Below are 19,628 nucleotides of genomic sequence, written 5' to 3' on the forward strand. Positions count from 1 at the left end.
CATCACCACGCTCGCTTGCCCTTTCCTTCTCCTCTTGCCCTTCACTACCACGACGTCCCTGCGAGCCCGCCGCGTGGGGGCACGCCATCTCGATGTAGCCACGCCCGCGAGTGACGACGGCCATCTTGGTAGACCGAGAGTTGTAAAATGGTGCCAACATCGATCCCTGTCACGGGGCAACTTCAGCGTGTGATATCAAAAAGAAGAAGAAAATGATGGTGATGGTGAAGGAAAAGAAGGGGAGAAGAAAGGAGCTTACAGCAGTGATGTTGACGAAGGTGAGGACTACATCATGGTGACGGAGAGGTGGATAGTCACTGTGGTCGGCTTGGTGTATCTGCCCACGCCTACTAGAGAACCAGGGTCTTTTCTTGAGCAGGTTGTATGGGCGATGGCAACCAACTTTACTGAAGGGCCAGATACGAGGAGGACCTTCCGAGACTCTGCACTTTAGTTCCTGGATCTGATCTCTCGTCGCCTTCACCATCACACCCTTGCGCGATTCAAACAACCACCTTAAACGTTCTCCCGGAGCCTGTTCTATGAAAGAGAAGCAGTTATGCGACACAACGAGAGAGAGATAGAGAGAGAGAGAGAGAGAGAGAGAGAGAGAGAGAGTACATTGAAAGCCGCCTCCAATATCTCTGAGCTAAAGCTTTTGAAGAACGACTCTTGATCTTCCCCTCCAATGCCAAAGAACGCCTGAAACAATCATCGTAAATAAAAGTGGAAAATGAGCCTTCAAATACTCTATATTGACGAAATAACTTGGATGGACCAAAGGAGGAAGTGAAATAAGAAGGGCACTTCACATGAAGTATCGCCGTAGTTCCTCTCTTTTAGCTAGATCAGGATAGATAGACACCCAGATAGTAATAAACAGTAGAAAGATTTCCGAAAAATCTCCCCTCATTGCTGAGTATGCAAGGAAAGAGACGAAGCAGGAAGGATACCTGAGCTCGACCAGGAGTAGATATCGTATGGATCAACTTAATAATACACAGCTTCTCATTCTCGTCGGTGTTGGCTGCGAAGACCATCGTCCCCGCGGGGACTACCATAATGTCCCCTTCACTCACATCAAACAGTTCCAGTTTCTCTTCCTTCACCATGCCTATGGTGCCTTTGCCTGTTATACAGAGCAAACAGGTAGGGAGAGAGATGGAAGCAGACGCATGAATAATATACCATAAGATCAGATACTACCAAAAATGCACAAAAAGGATCAGTCCGCCTGTCTGGTAGGAGCAATTGGGACGTTGCAGGTTCAAATCCCAATGGTATGATTGTTATAACCGGTGGGGGTCTGCCTAACACCAGTTTGCCTATCAACAAAAAAAAAGATAAGAAGATGAAGAAGAAATGGTGCACTACAGCTCACCATTGCAAAAGTAGACTATGGTATCTGCATCTGTATGGTGCGGAACCACAACAGCGTTTGGATTAGCCACTGCCCAAGACACCCAATAATTCTCCAACCCTTTGAGTATGTCCCATTTCTCTGCAAAGTTAGGAAGAGTCTTCAGAAAACCCAACTCCGAACTATACCTGGCCCTGAAACTCCCTTTCTTCCAGACAAAGGGATTGTGCTCCTCCTCTTCTCCTCCTTTTCCCTCCGGTACTGCCTCCTCGGACCCGGGACGGCCGGGCTGCTGCTCCTCCTCCTCTTCCTCGCACCGGCGCTGGCACTGGCCCCGGTGCGACTCGTCCTCGCTCTCCCTCCGGCATTGCTCCCAGCATTCCCTCTCTGGAATACCGCCAACCCCGGTTTCTCCCTTGCAGCGACGCTCGCAAATACGGCGTTCTCCCTCGTCCTGCTGCTGGCTGCGGCACTGTTGCATGCATTCGCTTTGGTGGTCTCGTTCGCTCGATACAAGTGGTGGAACGAAGAGTGCTAGCGAGAGGGAGACGGCTAAGAGGAAGACGAGAAGAGTCTTGGACACCATTTTGCGACGCGAGAGAGAGAGAGAGGAACCGACGGAAAGCTCTTGTGAAACCGAGTGTGAGGGTTTTTGAATTTATAGCCGTTAGAGGGCTTTGGAATGCTTCGGTGGTTTTGGCAGAAAGACATGCAGGGAGACGTGTGGGCGGCGACGTGTTCTGAGGAGAAGTAGAGTGGACAAGGCGGGTCGAGGGCAGTCAGATATAATTATGTCACAGCGGATAACCCAAAACGCCATTTTACAGTGTCATCGTAATATAAACATATCGCCCTCACTTACCTTCATCACCACCGTTCATTGTGAAAGCGATGGGGCCCACCACAAAGTTCTTCGTACAGTCGCAATACAAAAATGAAGCCCACGGACGGTGGTGATTTCATAACACAAAAATGGGAAATGGGTTCCATTCATCCCTATCTTCACACTCTTTATTAAGGTGTCGTTGAGAGAAGTTGCTTACGTTGGACAGATTAACATGTGCTGCCTATATCGGGTGGTGGTGCCTAACGTGTGCTGCCTATGTCGAGAGGCGAAGAAGATAATGATCATTTATTCCCACAGTGCAAATTTGTTCGCAAGGTAAGATGAGGAAGTTGTTTGGTATTCGGTGGACTCAGAGGTAACCTCAAGCTGCCTCAGTTTGTCTGGAAGGAGCAGCTAGTGCGCCGTTGAAGGTTCAAAACCTAATGGTATAGTTGTATAACTGGTAAGGGTCTACTTAACCCCAAGCTTTGCCTTTAAAAAAAACTGAATTTTCACTTTTTCATATGGAATAGGGGTGGCACTCGGGTCGGGTTGGCGGGTCAGCATACCTCAACACAAACTCAACCTGTTTATTAAATGGGTCGGCTGTGGCAAACACGAACCCGACCCATTTATTAAACGGGTAACCCAACATGACACGATTAACCCGTTTAATAAACGGGTCGGGTCGGGTAAAGGGGTAAAGGGGTTGGCAGGTCGGGTAAATGGGTAAACAGGTTGGCAGGCGGGTCGGGTAAACGGGTTGAGTTCAGGTAAACGGGTTGATGGGCAGGTCAGGTCGGGTAAATGGGTTGGCGGGTCGGGTTCGCGTAAATGGGTTGACCTGCCAGCCTAACCCATTTATTAAACGGGTCAAACGGGTTGGTGGGTTGGCATACCCCTAACACGAATCCGACCCATTTAATAAACGGGTTAGGTGGGTCGACCCGTTTATGACATGAACCCGTTTAAGCCAAACCCGAACCCAGCTAAGAAGCGGGTTGGTGGGTCGTGTCAGATTTTGCCACCCCTATTATGGTAAGCTCGCAATGATTGTCATGTTTGAGGAAGGACAATTGAGGAAGGACAAGTTCAAATCTGATAGAACCCCAAATTGTAGGTCTAGTTAAGGTGTGGGCAGTGAAGACAGAAGGAAGAATCAAACCTTCTTATGCGTGTCCCACATGCTTTATATTTGAGCCCCCTTCTCTCTAATGGTGAATCTCACAATCCCCTGAGTTCTTTTTATTTTTTTATATTTTTTTCATCTTTTAACTGAGAGGATTCACCACTTTTTATGGAGAAATATGCCCAACTCTCCAATAATCACTCAGACTAACTGCACACCAAGAGTCTACCACCTTGGTGGTCATTGGATCAAATTGTAAGACCCAATAACTATTTTTGAATCCAATATCTGGATTCAACAAAATCAATCTAAAATGATGGCTATTATGAACAACACTCAGGAGTTGGTACTGCCTCATATTTATGAATGATGTATGCTAATAGGTGGCGTCCTCCTTAGGGATGGGTGAAGCTCTCAACTTAATTTCATCAGATTAAATCAAGTTTGGAGAGGAGGATTTCCAGTGAGGAATGAAAAGTATAGAGTTTCTGAAAGTTGGGTGTATGCTTCGTCAGGCGAGTATTGAGACTAGAGAGTGGGTTTGGATGAAAGGAGATCCTTGAGGATTTGAGGATCAAGAATGTCATTACTGAGAGAACGATAAGAGACCTGATTCAGGCGATGAAAAACGTTTATGGAAGGAAAAATAAATCGGCACTTGATGGATAGAAGCATAATTGATTTTTTCATTGGATTTGATTGGATCAAATGTGGTTGGACTTTGAGGGCGTGTATCGCTAATGTGATGCACCTTGAACTCGGTGTCATTGGATACAAAAAGTTGTTTTGATCAAATCTGACTTCATAAATATAATAATATACATGATTCATTTAGCGAAAATTAACATTTAATTCACCAAAAAAATTTAAAACACCGATTTGTATGTAAGATTTTTTGGTGATTCATAAATCAATAGTGATCAAATACAAAATTTTGTGATTGAAAAAATCATGTTCTTCATTGAAAATATGCAATCTAAGACTATTCTTATTAAATAAATCATACTATAAGAGATGGCATCTATAAGATCAGATTTGATCAAAACTTGCATAATAAATTTTAAGAGACATTAAAAGATGGGGAGGACATAAGAGATGAGTGGAACCGAACTGCAAAAATTGTGGTATGGACATCCCCTTATCTAAACTCAACTTTTCCCTCGGCGAGCATCACGAAGGAAACGATGGCCACTAGTCACGACAAAACCTTCATGATCCTCATCATTTGGATTTGGAGCGTACCAGATCTAGTCAGGTAATTATGATCTATATTCAACATATTTTCTTGAAGAACGATTCGTGATTTGGATGGAAACTAAGCTAAATAATCATGTTTTATCAAGACAAACTTAGGTTCCGATCATTATTTGGTGTCATCTTTAAGTTTGGATGGTGTCATCTATTGTGTTCTACTTTATCCTCATAAACAAACTATGTTTCAATCATTTGTCTATAGGGGTACAGCATTAAAAGATCAGACCCATGTTCAGTGGCAGAGCCAATAATCTAAACTAAGGTGGACACAAATGCACTATGAAAAGGAGATTAAAAAACACAAAGAACCTAAAACCTAATTAAATATTCATGCTATAAAAAAACCTAAAATCCTAACAAAGAGCATTTATATAGATATATATAATAATTAAAAAAAATATAAACTCTTAAAATTCTAAGTTTATAACTAAAATCAAGCATGTGAAATCAAGTTCAATATCGATTGGAAAAAATACATAAATACGTAAATATAAATTAAGAAAAAAACATTAAAAACTCAAACCCTAATGAAATATTAATGGTTCATGTTCTTTAAAAAATAAAAACTAAATTGAAAACCTAAAACTTAAACAAACATCATTTACATATATATATATATACTAATTGAAAAAAAAAACTAAGATTTTAAGCTTCCAATTAAAATTAAGCATGCAAAATCATGCTTAATGTTGATTAAAAATAAAAACACTAAAATACCTAATTAAATATTCACCTAATTCAAAAAACAAAAATCCAATACATAAATGCTAATTGAAAAAAAAAACCTAAAATCTAATTAAATATTTATACAATTTAAAAAAGCTAAATATTAAACCTAAATCCTAACAAACATCATTTATATATATAATAATTAGAATCCTTAAAATTTTAAGTTTATAAGTAAAATCAAGCATGTGGAATTAAGTTTAGTGTTGATTGACATCAAAAAACACAAGAACACCTAAATGCTAATTGAAAAAAAAAAAGGCACAACAAACCCTAAAACCCAATTAAACATTTATGGTTTATACTATTTAAAAAATAAAAACTAAATCAAAAGCCTATATATATATATATATATAGAGAGAGAGAGAGAGATGGGTAGGTGTTGACCCCATAAATGGTCGATTTACGAGGAATCCACACTTGGATCATGTGTTTTTGATGAAAAAAATGATATTTGAAGCCTCAAAATTTTACAAATATTTTGGATTGATGATTTTTCGAATCTTATAAAAACCCACCCATGTGTTGGAATAGAACACTTCAAGAGATGATCCCTATAAAATCAAGTACATAGATCGCACGTGTACAATCATAATTAAAAAAAAAAAAACTGAAAAACTCATTTATGAAATTTCATTTAGCACCTACCCATTACTTGCTTTCTCTCTTTATATATACTGCTCACGATAATCTCTCTTTATACATATTAAACATGATGTCGTTAAATATCATTTAAACCTTGTGATTTTTTTTTTTGGCTAGGCTAAGCGAAAAACCCTATCACCAACCGCACATCAGGTTGATAAAACCCTTGAGGTTATGTTTCCCACCGGGGAGCACACACAACTTCAACCTTGTGGCAAAGGACACCTCCCATGGGGAGCAGATCAGGTCATTCTGAACATGAGCGTTTTTCCTCATGCCGACATCGTGGCCGTCTGTTTGTATTTTGGATGAATGCCACGTGGTTTTGTTGACTTTTGAGCTTTTTAAAATGCAAATCGGCTGGCCACGATGTCAGCATGAGCAAAAACGCTCATTTTCAGCATGACCTGGTCTGCTTCCCCTCCCATGGGTTCGACTTGGAACATTCCTTATGCTTGGTGACTTTCACTAGCCACTCTTCCTAGAATACGTAATCAAGAAACGATATCAATATATACAAGTCCATATCGGGTGCAATCACATGGCACAAAATTTGTGCATTAAGCACCTGATCGCCCTCCATCTTGCCTTGGGCCCCACAACTGACAGGCCTGTCCCCAAGATGGAGGGTGATTAGGTGTTTAATGCATAAATATATGTGCAATCATATTGCACCTGATCTTTTCTCAATACGTACAAACTATGCCGCAATATTATAAAATTTGCTTATGAAAAGAGTGTCAAACACTATCTAGATCGATACGAAATCAAGAAATAATTTGCTTATGAAAAATAAAAAATATTTCTACAAAACAATATTATAAAATCAACATCAAGCTTCATATTCTCTCCGATAAAAGAAAACATCAAATCAGTTTATGTTACAAGCCAGACAAACTATTTTGGGAGTGTGCCCTTGGTGATGCGAGTAGATATCCTCGGACACGCTGAGACGGACACTGACACATGATAAAATCATTTTAATAATTTTTAATAGTTCCTAATATTATTTAAATAAAATCACATTTTTATTAATTAAAAAAAAAACCATGTCCTTATGTACTAATATCTTTGGGAAAATGGAGTCGTTAAAGATAAATAAATTATGCCATACACTGCATAGTTAAATATGAAATCAATAACGCAAAGATGAAAACTAAAGCATAATTACCTGATATAAATATTAAGATCAAGCATTATAGTAGAGGCGTTTCCTGACAAGTGTACAACACTGGAAAATAGTGCCATAATATAAGTCTACACCATAGCGACAAATATCGATAGATTTATGAAAATCTCGTGATATTATCGTGAGAAATTAGCTGAAACTTTTGTCACTATGGGACTCTACACATCACCTTCAAAATACTGGCTCTTAAAAGTATTAGGAACCGCTAAAAAGTAATTTAAAATATGCTACTAGAAAAGAGGGCAGGTCTCTGTACTCGGCCGAGTACCTTTGCAAAGCACTCGGCCCAGTGAATGAATGTCATGCATCTATTTATGTGACCCAGTACCTCCCCAAAAAATCCACACCACATCCAGGGCTGAGTACCTTGCAATGTACATGATTCGATCACTAGACCTCCTCAATAAAAATATTTTTGGATCGCCCTTGCGAGTAGCCTAGCCAACAAAGTCTTGTGAAACAATTTGGTTCTTCATCCCCAAAGTCGTCCCTATTGCCATACACCTCCTCCAGATTTCATTGATGCAAGTTGACCAAATCAGATTTCACAAATGTAATCTACACCATTCATTTAGTGAACATTGGCATACTTGTGTGAAATATTTTTTTGTAATTTAAAAATCAACGGTTGAAAAAATATGAATCCATGCTGAATCCATCTATTATGTCAGATTTGATCAAAACTACTTGCATCAATACGGTTTTAAAAGGGTATAATGACAGGAGACAAGTGGAAAGAAAGGAGCCAGGATCGAGACCCATTGGCAGGCAAGTATCCAGTTGTTGTATATTTGGTGGGGATCTGCCTAACCCCAGCTTGCCTATTTAAAAAAATAATAAAACACATTCATCACAGATTTATACCAATAGGAAGACGTTCGTTGAGTTGTTGCATGTTCAAATCCCAGTGGTACGTTGAATAATAACTGGTAACTCCAGCTTGCCTTAAAAACTAATAATAATAAATGTTCGTTGAGTTTTTGTGCAACCAATGATAAAAAATGGTAAAAAATCATGTTTATTTTAAATTAATCTAAGATTTTGTGATCACCTTTCCAGAAAAAAAATGTTTTCCACTCTATTTTCTAGACCCCATAAATGAAAGTTACTAAAAGATAAATCCCAACTTGCTTGAAATAGAGAATTTGCTATCATTAATCAAATCCACACAAAAGACCTTTTGCATAACCACACAATGAGAGAGGGATAGATAACTTTAAGAATCTATCTTCAGCTCTACTATTAGGCTATGTTTTCGTAGTAGAGCTGAAGATAGATTCATATAATTCTCTCTCTCTCTCTCTATTAGGCGATTTAATGTCAGGAAACGGGGGCTTCAATTTCCCAGCATGTGTGTTCTTTGCGAGAAGGCAGTAGAGGACACGACTCACCTATTTTGGTTTTGCCCTGTAGTTTTAGACCTATTTTTTCAAACTTGGGGTGCACCGCCTGTTCAAACTCGTTCGAGTTCTGTTATTCAGGACCTCTTGCTTGGTCCCATGATTTTACGAAACAAAAAAAAATGAAGATTATTGTGGCGGGTATGGTTGTTTTCAGCATGGTGGGTGATATGGACTGAAAGAAACAATATCTTTTTCAGGCTACATCAGCGGGTTATGTCTGATGTGTATATGGCTCTTAAATTACATAGTAGAGATGTTCCTCTCTCATCCAATATTCTGTTGGATGTATTTTGGTAATGTTGAATGATGAATGTTCTCTCTCTGGATGTATTTTGGTAATGTTGAATGATGAATGTTCTCTCTCTCTCTCTCTCTCTCTCTCTCTCTCTCTCTCTCTCTCAGAGCCAGTTCCTGGATTCAAGCTTGGTCTACTGTGCGGGGTGGTGAGGATGACGACGTCGCTCAGCGCTAGTTCTTTTGTAGAGCGATCTCCCAGAATGGCTCCTTCCGTACTAGAGACACCTACCTTTTTCTCATTTCGACAGGTATGAATCGGTTTCATAGGAGGATTATCTGGGGCAAAGGTCCTCCTCCAAAAGCGCGCTTCCTTGCTTGGCTTATTCTGCAAGATCGGGTGCAGACAGATAGCTTCCTCAAGTCTATAGGTTTCTGTATTGTGAGTAAATGTGCTTTCTGCGAGGAGAGCGAGGAATCTGCGTTGCACCTATTCTGGGAATGTCAAGTCTTTCAGAATATCTTTAAGGTTACCTGGAATAAGCCGGTAGTGTGTGTGCGTCAGGAGTCTTTCGTTGTGGACCTCTTGTGGGGACCACAGCCAGTGCGTAGATGTAAAAGTTGGCGGATCATTTGGAGAACTTGGTTGCTTTCTTCCTGGTGGGCTGTTTGGATGTCGCGCAACAATGCTATTTTTAGACAGATCCCGGTTTATTTCAACAAGTTAGTAAATTATATTTTGACGGATGTATACGCCTCGTTATGCATCTTTCTTTCTGATCTTCAGTGTCAATTGCCGCTAAGGCCTCCCCCGGATCTGGACTGATCGCCTATGTTTCTGATTTGTATTTTGTGCTTTTTTGACTTATATGTTCTTTGTCGGTCTGGGTCCTGTGTGTTTTGTTTGTCTGTTTCAAAGTCTGTTGAACCTGTGGTAATGTTATATCTTTGATTCCTCTCTCTCTCTCTATATATATATATATATATATATATATATATACACTCATGAGATCATCATTTCGCAACAGATGATGGTGACAATTGAAGTCATGAACGGTGATGATTTCGAAACACAAAAATTCGTGTTTTGTCAAAACGACATGATCCGTCTCAGAACCTAGCGCCCAAGAGTGGAGCAAATTTTTCATGGCATTTTGTCTCCGAGAGGCCCAAAAAGAACTAAAACCACCACCTTTGCAAAACACACTGAAACACAGAGAAATAGGAACATGTCGATTCTCACTGCCAGCAAAAGGCTCACTACATTATTCCGCAGCACCTCACAGTAGGAATTCGGTGCTAACTTCACAGCGCTACTATTATTGCTCATACCAAAGGTGAGGGAGCCGTGCGCGCACTACACTGCCTACAGTAAAAGGGTGCGGCACGTACACACTCTACATTCTCACCATAACCTGAAATCGCCACGCCCTCCTTCACTCTCAGACTGCGCCTGGCACTCGCGCTCACACCTGCGCCGCTGGTGCTCGTCCTGGCTGTGACGGCGGCATTGCTTCCTGCACTCCTTCTCTGTGTCCCGGACATCTTCCTGCTCCCCTCCACCGCGGTCGCCCCTCTCCTTCTCGCACCGGCGTCGGCATTCGTATTGCTCGCGCTCGCTTCCACCTCGTCTGCGGCATTCCCCGCTGCAGTCTATCTCCAGCTTCACACCTGTCTCCTCTACACCACCCCGCTCTTTCCTATGTTGGTCCTCGCATCGTCGGCGGCATTCGTATTGTTGCCGCTCGCATCCGCCTTGTCTTTGGCATTCTTTCTTGCAGTCAATCTCCTCCTCGCCACTGCCGCGCTCCCGCCTCTGCTGCTCCTCGCACAAGAGCATGCATTGGTACTGTTGGCGCTCGCTTCCGCCTTCTCGTTGGCATTCTTTCCTGCAATCTATCTCCATCTCTGAACCATCGTCTCCCTCGCCTCGGCGGCGCTCCCCTCTCTGTTGCTCCTCGCACCGGCGCCTGCATTCATGTTGCTCGCGCTCGCCCCCACCTTGAGCTCGGCATTCCTTCCGGCAATCTTCTCCGTGCTCCCGCCTGTGCTCCTCCTCGCACCGGCGCCGGCACTCGTACTGCTGCCGCTCGCTCCCTCCCTGCCTGCTGCACTCCTTCCTACAATCTCCGTGATGATTCCCACTAGCATATACCTCGTTCCCGCCGTCATGCTCGTGCCGCTTCTGCTCAACGCACTCGCGCTCGCACCGGCGCCTTTGCTGCTCGTTGAGTCCCCGCCCGCTGCACTCTCTCCGGCACTCCTTCTCGGGCTCTTTAGTCTTCACGATGGAGAAGAAGCTGAACCCGAAGTCATCGCCTTGTTGCTCCTCGCACCGTAGCTCGCAGATTCGGCGCTGTTGCGCGTCTTGGTACCTCTGCATACACCGTTGCTTGCACTCCTTGCTCGTGGGGTCTCTCCCTAATGCATCAGATGGTACAAGGAAGTAGCAGATTGCACAAAGAGAGAGGAGCAGAAGGGTACGCTTGGATGCCATAATGGAACTACCAAGAAGAGAGCTAAAACTCTTTGGTGGGGATTGATGGTTTGTTGTGAGGGTGGTGGTTTTATAGAGATGGGGGAGAGAACAGGTTGTGGACTGAGGACATGCAGAAGGACGTCTGGAGGTGAGGTGTCTCGAGGAAGATGGGGAGGATGCGGCGTGTCGAAGCTGATCCAGGTAGATGGAAACACGATCACGATGAGTATGCTGTGGTAGACTGGTTCAGCTACTTTTGTTCATGAACACGGATCCCATCATTTGTAATAGGAGGGTTCTATCGTACATTTAATCCTAGCCATCCAATCAATGGCTGGTTCTTCTGGATGGTTGGGATTAAATGTATGATGAAACCATCCTATTTCAAATGATGGGATCCGCTTACGAATCGGACTAATATCATGAAATTCGTGAAATCAAGTTCATGAAATGAGTTGTCTATGTTTGGTCGAAGATGTAACCAGGTTCATAACTTATGTAAAGTTTCCACTACCCAGCTGCTCCAATCTTTTGGAGACACGGACTCATCATAGTAACAATTCTCGCTTTTCAATTTCTTGCTAGTTTTTCGTCAAAAATATAAATATTGCATTTTTAAACACGATATTTATGTTTTTATCGGTTATTTATCGTGAAAACTGTGTTTTTTATTATAAATTTTAAAATTTTTTATTGCTGAGTTTTTGCCCAAAAAAACATGAGATTTTAAAAAAAATCCAAATTCTCATAGATTTTTTGGCTGCCGATGTTTTGCCATTTTTTACTTTCGTCACTCATGACATTTTTTTTCTTTTTTTATGTTGAGTAGGATCATGACCTTCAAAACTTTCGTGTCTTCAATTTTGCACCCTGAAATTTAGTTGAGGAAAAATATTGGCTACATTCTAGACTACACTACTTTTTAGCTTTCTTGACTGATTTTCCTAATGAATGTATCTAATATGGTCTATTTATTAGGATATCCAACTTAGATTAGCACGGTTTTTACATAAAAATACAAATTTCTTATTAGTGAATTTTTTTATGTATTGTAGGCCATTGAATTTTGTAACACTTAGAGAATATGTTTGTACAACATGTCAGGCAATATGTAGAACATACTTTTGATTAAACAAACCATATAGATCGCATCCATAGTGCTTGATTTACAAAAAGATTGACTAAAGAATAGACGGTTTCTACTTAGAGATTATGGAACCAATATTTCCCCCATATACATGCCTCCCCAATATCCATTAAGGTGTTTTGGTTTGCTAGAAAAATGTTATTGGTGGGCTTGGTCATGCTCAAGCTATTGTAACATGCCTTTATAGCTTGTTTGCCTACCCGAAAAAACTTCATTCTTTGAGATATTCAAAGTTTGTCATTACGAAATTCAAAGATGATATTATTCTAGATCTTCTAAACAGAGCTTGAGACAAAGCTGCCAGGCAGGTCGATCCTGCCCTATTAGGTCCATCGTGGACGGGGCGGACTAGCTCGTTGATGCGTCGTGAGCTGGTTGACTAAACCATGGGCCATTAATGGTTGGGCTAGGTCCAACCCAAAATACTTGCCCAGGCCAGGCCCAGACCTACCTCTGCCACTTCTTATCATCATCATCCCCTAATAGAAGTCGAGGTTGGGCGTACTCTAAATAGGGGTGTCAATGGGTCGGGTTTGGTTCCGTGGAAACAGACCTGGCCCTGATTTTTGGATATGGTATCGGGTCCGGACCTAAGTCTAATCAAACCCACCATAAGAGAAATTAACCATACCTAGATCCGATAATAACTACATGAACCAGACCCGGCCGGGCCATACCTGGTAAAATAATATTTTTTATCATTTTTACATTGAAAAATTATGAAACTCGAGTCGGGGCCGGGTCTTGTATAAAATTGCACAAACTATACCCAGATCCATGTATTAATCGGACCTTCGGGTCTGGACCCGGGTCTTCTTATTTATCACCTTACTCGGACCCTATAGAGTTTGTTACTGTCCAGATCCGGGTAAACCCGACCCGTTGACACCCTTAACTCTAAATCACCCTTCATATCAGCGATACTTGATATCAACCCCTTTTCCATCTGTCAGGCTACGTATTTGGGCTCTCTTAGGCCATATCGGAAGTAGCAAAAATAACAATAGACAATGGCTGGCAGTATGAGAAATTTCGCTCGTTTGGAATAAGCATGAGAAATTCTATTTTCATACTTTGTACAGAATTTTCCTTTTCAATTCTCACTCCAAAATTTGACCTAATCTGATGAGTCCATTCTACATCCTTCAAGGGATCTCTTAATCGATCATTTAAGTGACGCAGCCCGTCCAGTTTGTCATTGAGGTTGGATTCGGGTTGGATATTGGATTTCAGGCCAGCCCAGATCGAGTACCCGAAAACTCAGCTAAGTACTCAAACCCGTGTCCACCATTAACTGTTTGGGATTTTAAAGTTAGAATTATATAGACAATGATGATAAAGTTCACAATAAAATGATTTGGGTCCGATAAGGATGAAATAAATTTTCAGTAAATCTTCTCCTTGCATGTGCCCACATATAGATCTAACCCTGGTTCTGTTCCCCTTAGGATGTTTTGCATAGTGCTTTGCGTTTTAAGTATACTCGAAGGGGGTGGAAACGGGTTGAATCGGTAAAATTGCTCATGGCTGATCCAAAACTGCAACCAGTTCTTGAAGAGCAGATACGTACAGGTCCAAGGCAGATCTGAAAGTATCAACCTAGTTCCCTCCCTACTCCACGACAGCATCTCCTTTATGACCAACTTGACCTTGATTTGAAATTTCACTTTACTTGATTAAGAAATATAATTTGATAATTATAAAATGACCATTAGTGTAATACACCAATTTAGAACCAGGTCCATGATTAAGAGGCTTGACTGCAACCAGGCACAATTTTCCTTCAATGGCGGAAGCCATAATGAGCAGATTAGGTAATTTTGATGAGAGGGTCTCAAATTCTTTTGAAGGGAAAATTGGCGAACCACCATTACCAACTCGCTTCTCACACTGATAGAACTGGTGAATACTTGTTTGAGCTGAGCTTGCATTGTTTTAAAATTGCTGTGTTTTTTTCTAACCAAAACCAAGCTCCAGTCAAGCATCATGAACCAACTCGATTCAATCACGAACCAAGATTGAGCTCTCATTTTCAAAAAATACATATTTTTTCAACAAGGACAAGATTGAGATCCAAAAACTTGTTTGAACAATCTATTTTCTCCAAAAAAAAATGATAAAATGAGGTCTTAGGGCTGTCAATAGGTCGGGTATCCCACCCATCAGGGTGCACATGAACCCTCCCAAATAAGAAGTGGTCGAGTTCTGATTCTTTTTTTGAAAGAAAATTAGGTGAATTACTGCCCTCCTAGAACTGCAAGTGGTTGAGTTCTTATTCATGTTCCACTTATGTCGGGTCAAGAAATTGGAAGCCCAAAAGATACCAATGTAATTAAACAATATATAAAATATATAGTTTTTACTTAAAATTTTACATAGAAAATATTTGGTTCATTTTGGATCCCGTATCAAACAAATTATAGCTCAAACCTAACCCACATTCATCCTGGCGTTTCCTGTGCCCATACCGAATGCTTGGGTTGGGAATCCAATAAAATTCCAGATCCTGGCAACTTGAATGGAATAGAAAAAAAAAAAACTGGCATCAGTACTTCCAAAACATGAGCTTAAATTATGATTTTTATTAGGAAGCAAATCCTGGCAACCTGAATGGAAGAGAAAGAAAAAAAAACTTCATGCATGCTCATGTTCGGCTTGTAAAAAGATCGCTCAAACTCGTGAAATAGGCTCAACAAGCTCGAGCATGAGCAATCAATGTTAGCTAAGCTGCAATTCTAACAGGCACCTCAAATGGTGCTGAATCAGATACTACAAGAACCTTTGGTTACACTAGCAGAAAGACGCTGCATCCATAAAACTAACCCAATTCCTTAAGGGCAAGCTTCAAAACCAGAATTGCAGTTCAACACAGGATATGGCATGGGGCCCACGCCATATTTGATGTTCCCTCAAACAGGGGATCTTAGACCCCTGGGGGCTCAAGCCAGAGATTCACAATCCTTAGATTTCAGACCGTGACTATGAGTGATTTGTCTAAATCATACAATCAAAACTATGCGCTTATGGTTTCAGAAGACATGCAGCAGACAAAAATGACTGGTCTGTTGCAGCCCAAGGTTTCAGATGCCTAGATCATAAGAGGTGGGTTGCGACACAAAGTAGAGGATTGCACTTGTGGAACCTAGAAAATTCAAGACTTATGACAGTAAAAATTGCAGTGCTATTTACAGAACATGGAAACACCAACATCACTGATCCTACAGTTTGACAAAAACTGGTCAGAACTAAACATGATAGGCATGCTTGAAGAAAAGGATAGACCAATGCCTGGATCCAAAACTTTTACCACCTCATCACTAAGACAAATTGCATAAATTTGGAAGATGATGAACATACATACAAGAAAATTGAAGCACAAAACCAAGTAAAAGTTAACTTACAGAGTTTGAGGCACTTTATCAGGATAACGTGAGAAGTAAAATAGCACCATTATGTTGCATGCAGAGTATAATTTTGATCAGCACCCAATTGAACAAGCATTCAGCATTTAGATTTCATTTGTTAGAAGTATCACAACAGCAAGGGCCACATTGATATTTCTGTTTCTTTCATGCAATAATGCATGGTCAGGGCCAGCTGGCCTCTTTGAGATTTAAGGCCACTGCCTAGGGCCTCTTATTTTGGAGGGGCCTCCAAATTTTGGAGTCCACATAGGATAAACACATGTTGAGGGCCTCCAAAATTTGTTGATTTGGTTAACGAAGTCCTTTCTTTTCTCTCTCCCTCTCTGTCTCTGTTTTCCCTTTTCTTTCTTTCTTCTTCATTGATTAGCTATGCAAACGGAAGCTCTCCAGCTGGTGAGCATACTCCAGCTCTTGGAAAATGAGGTCCCTGTGTGAGTTCTTTATTTCATTTTTTCTGTCATGAGAATTCTATCTTTTGTAGTCAGATAGATTCTATCTTCTCGTACATGTTGATTGTGTGGTGCATAATAGTGAGTTCTGCTTTGTTGATTCTATTTCCCAATTTGTAATTTTTTTTCGCAAATTGTTTGTCAACTAGAGTGTCTCTTTGGAAAAAGAAGAGGTCTCTGAGTTCGAAGTTCGAATCATAGTGTACATAAGATTATTTTGGTAGATATGTCTATTAGTAGCTTGATATTTACTGTTGTATTTTACGCTCTTTGTTTCTATGCATTTTTGTGGTTGCGCTGAAGTTAAATTTCAATTTTCCTACTTGCCTGAGTATGTTGCCCACTTAGGGAAATAGTTGCATGGAGGGGAGAGAGTGTTTGACGTTTAGTTTGTACGTAGGCTTTTACTTTGAGAAACATGATCTAACAGCTTACTGGAAGATGCAGAAGTATTGATGTTTACTTCTCCTTCTGCGTGGAAGGTAACACCTCATAAATTATTGCTTTGGAATTTAAGATGATTGTAATGTTTATGGCTTCTAATGTTAGAGAACCCTTACATGCTTCAAGTGTTTCCTGACAAATAACAGTTTTTTCTTTGTCACACTCTACATAAACCAGCTATGGAATTCTGAGAAAACCAGTAGAGCATCTCAGAGCTTAATTGGTTGTAGAGCAAGAGATGCTTATCTTTTGTTTGGTAATCAACGTGATATTGCAATGAGCTTATGAGTTGCATTATCAGTTCTACGGTTGCTTTATTAATTACTTAAAGTTTTGGAAAACAATATTAAATACCAATCAAGACTACAAAGGAAGTTCATGTTTCTTCTATTGCTGGTCTTAGTTTCATATCTCAATGACATGATTTTCTATAGCTTGTTTATGTATGTTATTTATTATTTTAGAAACTTTTATGACACCCTATATTGTATGGCTGCTTAGCACAATACAGGATTTGACCTTTATTAGGTTCATATATTCCTGATTTGATGCAAGCTTTACAAATATGGCTTCTGTTTTTGCTCATGATGGTAAGAATATTAATGGAACTATTGATGATCTCAATGCCTCTTCACCATGATAGAATGAGAGTGGTTTGTTTCAGGGCCTTGAAAGAGTGAGGTTAAAATGTTTAGTAGCGAAAAGAGTGGTCCCTTCTTCATCTTGAGGAAGTTCCTCTATTTTGTATTTTTGTTCTGCATCTGAACAATGCCAGTAGCTGTAAGTTCTAGATGGGATGCATTCATCCAACACATTTAGGCCGTAGTTGCAAGGAGATTCTCTGGCCATGGAAAACAAAAATTCTGTGAGCCATATGCATCACATACCTTAATGATTGACAAAATTTATTTTTAACTCATTTATGAGTGATACTAGCGCTGTTACACAACCATGACTTTTTCCAGATTAGGGATGTTATAGCAAGAGAGGGTCTGAAAGTTCAGTGGAATTATGTTTTATATCCAGAAACAGTAGAAGCGCCACTTCTTTATGTGTTTTTTCCTGTCGTTCATGGGAGCTATGCTCTTATCTTTTGTATTATATTGAAAGAGATATAATGACAAAGCTTGACTTTAAAGATTTAATCAATACGTTTGCATCACTAAAAGCAAGAAATGTGGACTTTAGATAATATTTTTAAACTATTTTATGTTTTTTTTGGTGTAGTATGATGAATATACATATATAGTAAATATGGAGGATATTAAGAATTTAAGAAAAAAAGGTGCAACCCCTTTAATGAATAATAGAATTTTTATGTACAACGAAAAAAAAATTAGGCATCATTTGGAGGCTTTGCCTAGGGCCTCAACTTCTCTTGAGCCACCCCTGTGCATGATCAAATTTAAAGCAAGCATAGGAGGCATCAGTGCACCAACCAATTTGTCGAGCTGTTTAGCAAGAGTATCGGCTTCGCCCCTTCTCTCGAAAACCGAGACCTCGAGCTCCAGGAAAACTGAAATAGCTAGGTTGGATGACAAAGAGGGAAAACTACGTTGCCTTAAAAATATTAACTGAAAAAAAAAACAGAAATTAACTCAGTTTAATATTCAACTTTGATTTTGAAGCCTCATATCTATAATGTAGATTTCAATGTCCAACTGAATTCTAATGTAAATAAACTTCAAATAAAATAACTTCCTTATTCTAATTGACTTCTAATTTACGACATAAATAAGTTGTTCAATATTTATTACAAAAAATAAAAAGTTTAAATCTAGGTAGATCATTTAAACCCAAATTGCACCTTACATGCTCCTACATTATATAAAGGATGAAAAAAGATTGAACCTAAACTGATTCATGGCCGATCCGAAAGAAACCAAATACACGTCCAAATAAGTCGTCAAAATACCAACCTAAATCCATGTATTTTTTTCTTTTTTTCCTTAGAGGAAGAGAGAATTTATTAGTGTACAACTACAGCATTGGTGTCCTTTATTTGGTGAGCTCAGTCAGGGCCTAGGTGTCAGTGAACGAGCAGGGATCGATAGAGCGGCTAAGTGCCATGACTATTCAACACAGTCAATCACATGACAACATTTAATGTGGGGCCTGCACTCTATAGCTGTGGGCCCCATACAATATTGTCATGTAATTGGCTGTGATACTTAGCCGATCCTTTAATTTCAACTCGTCAGTGAAACCCACTCCAGATTTACCTCACAGAGAGAAGCGGACCTATTAAGTGACCCAGTTCTCTGCGAGGGTTCTTAGAGGTCTATCATGCCCTCGAGTCCTTGACAATACCCTCATCTTCAGCCTTGAGGAAATAGACGCACACACACGGGGCATTGAATTTTCGATGTCCCTTGGACGCTTCCAAGTTGACACACCTAGCAAGGTGTCTGAGCTTTACGTGTTTTAAAGTTGGATTGAGTTGACTCGATCCAATCTTGAGTGGGGCTTGAGCTGACCCAATACAATCGTGTGCCGAGAAATGGCTAAACCCATGATAAGCGTAAGATTAAGCACCAAAACTTGTTTTCACAATCTGTTTTCCCCAAAAGAAATTTGAAGAAACAAAGTTGTGCTCTGAACTTTATGCATCAGAATCGTGCTTCGAGGCTAATGTAGTCACATCTACTATGTACTTATATCTTGAAAAGCATATAATATTCTATTTTATGCTAGCCCACCCGAGCTTATAACGAGTTCACAATGAGCTGAATAAGAGCTCTCTCTATGAGTCAAGAGACCAAGTAACACTGAGCTGGACATGGCCCTACCCACCAAAACCCATGCCTTTGTACTAACGGGGGCTCGTCACCTTGTGTTGGGACGTTTCAAGTTCAAATCCCAATGGTATTATTGTATAACTGGTAGGGGGTCTGCTTAACCCCAACTTGCCTTTAAAA

The sequence above is a fragment of the Nuphar pumila genome, chromosome 9 (assembly GCF_984573655.1).
Source record: "Nuphar pumila chromosome 9, dmNupPumi1.hap1.1, whole genome shotgun sequence".
Classification (NCBI taxonomy): domain Eukaryota; kingdom Viridiplantae; phylum Streptophyta; class Magnoliopsida; order Nymphaeales; family Nymphaeaceae; genus Nuphar; species Nuphar pumila.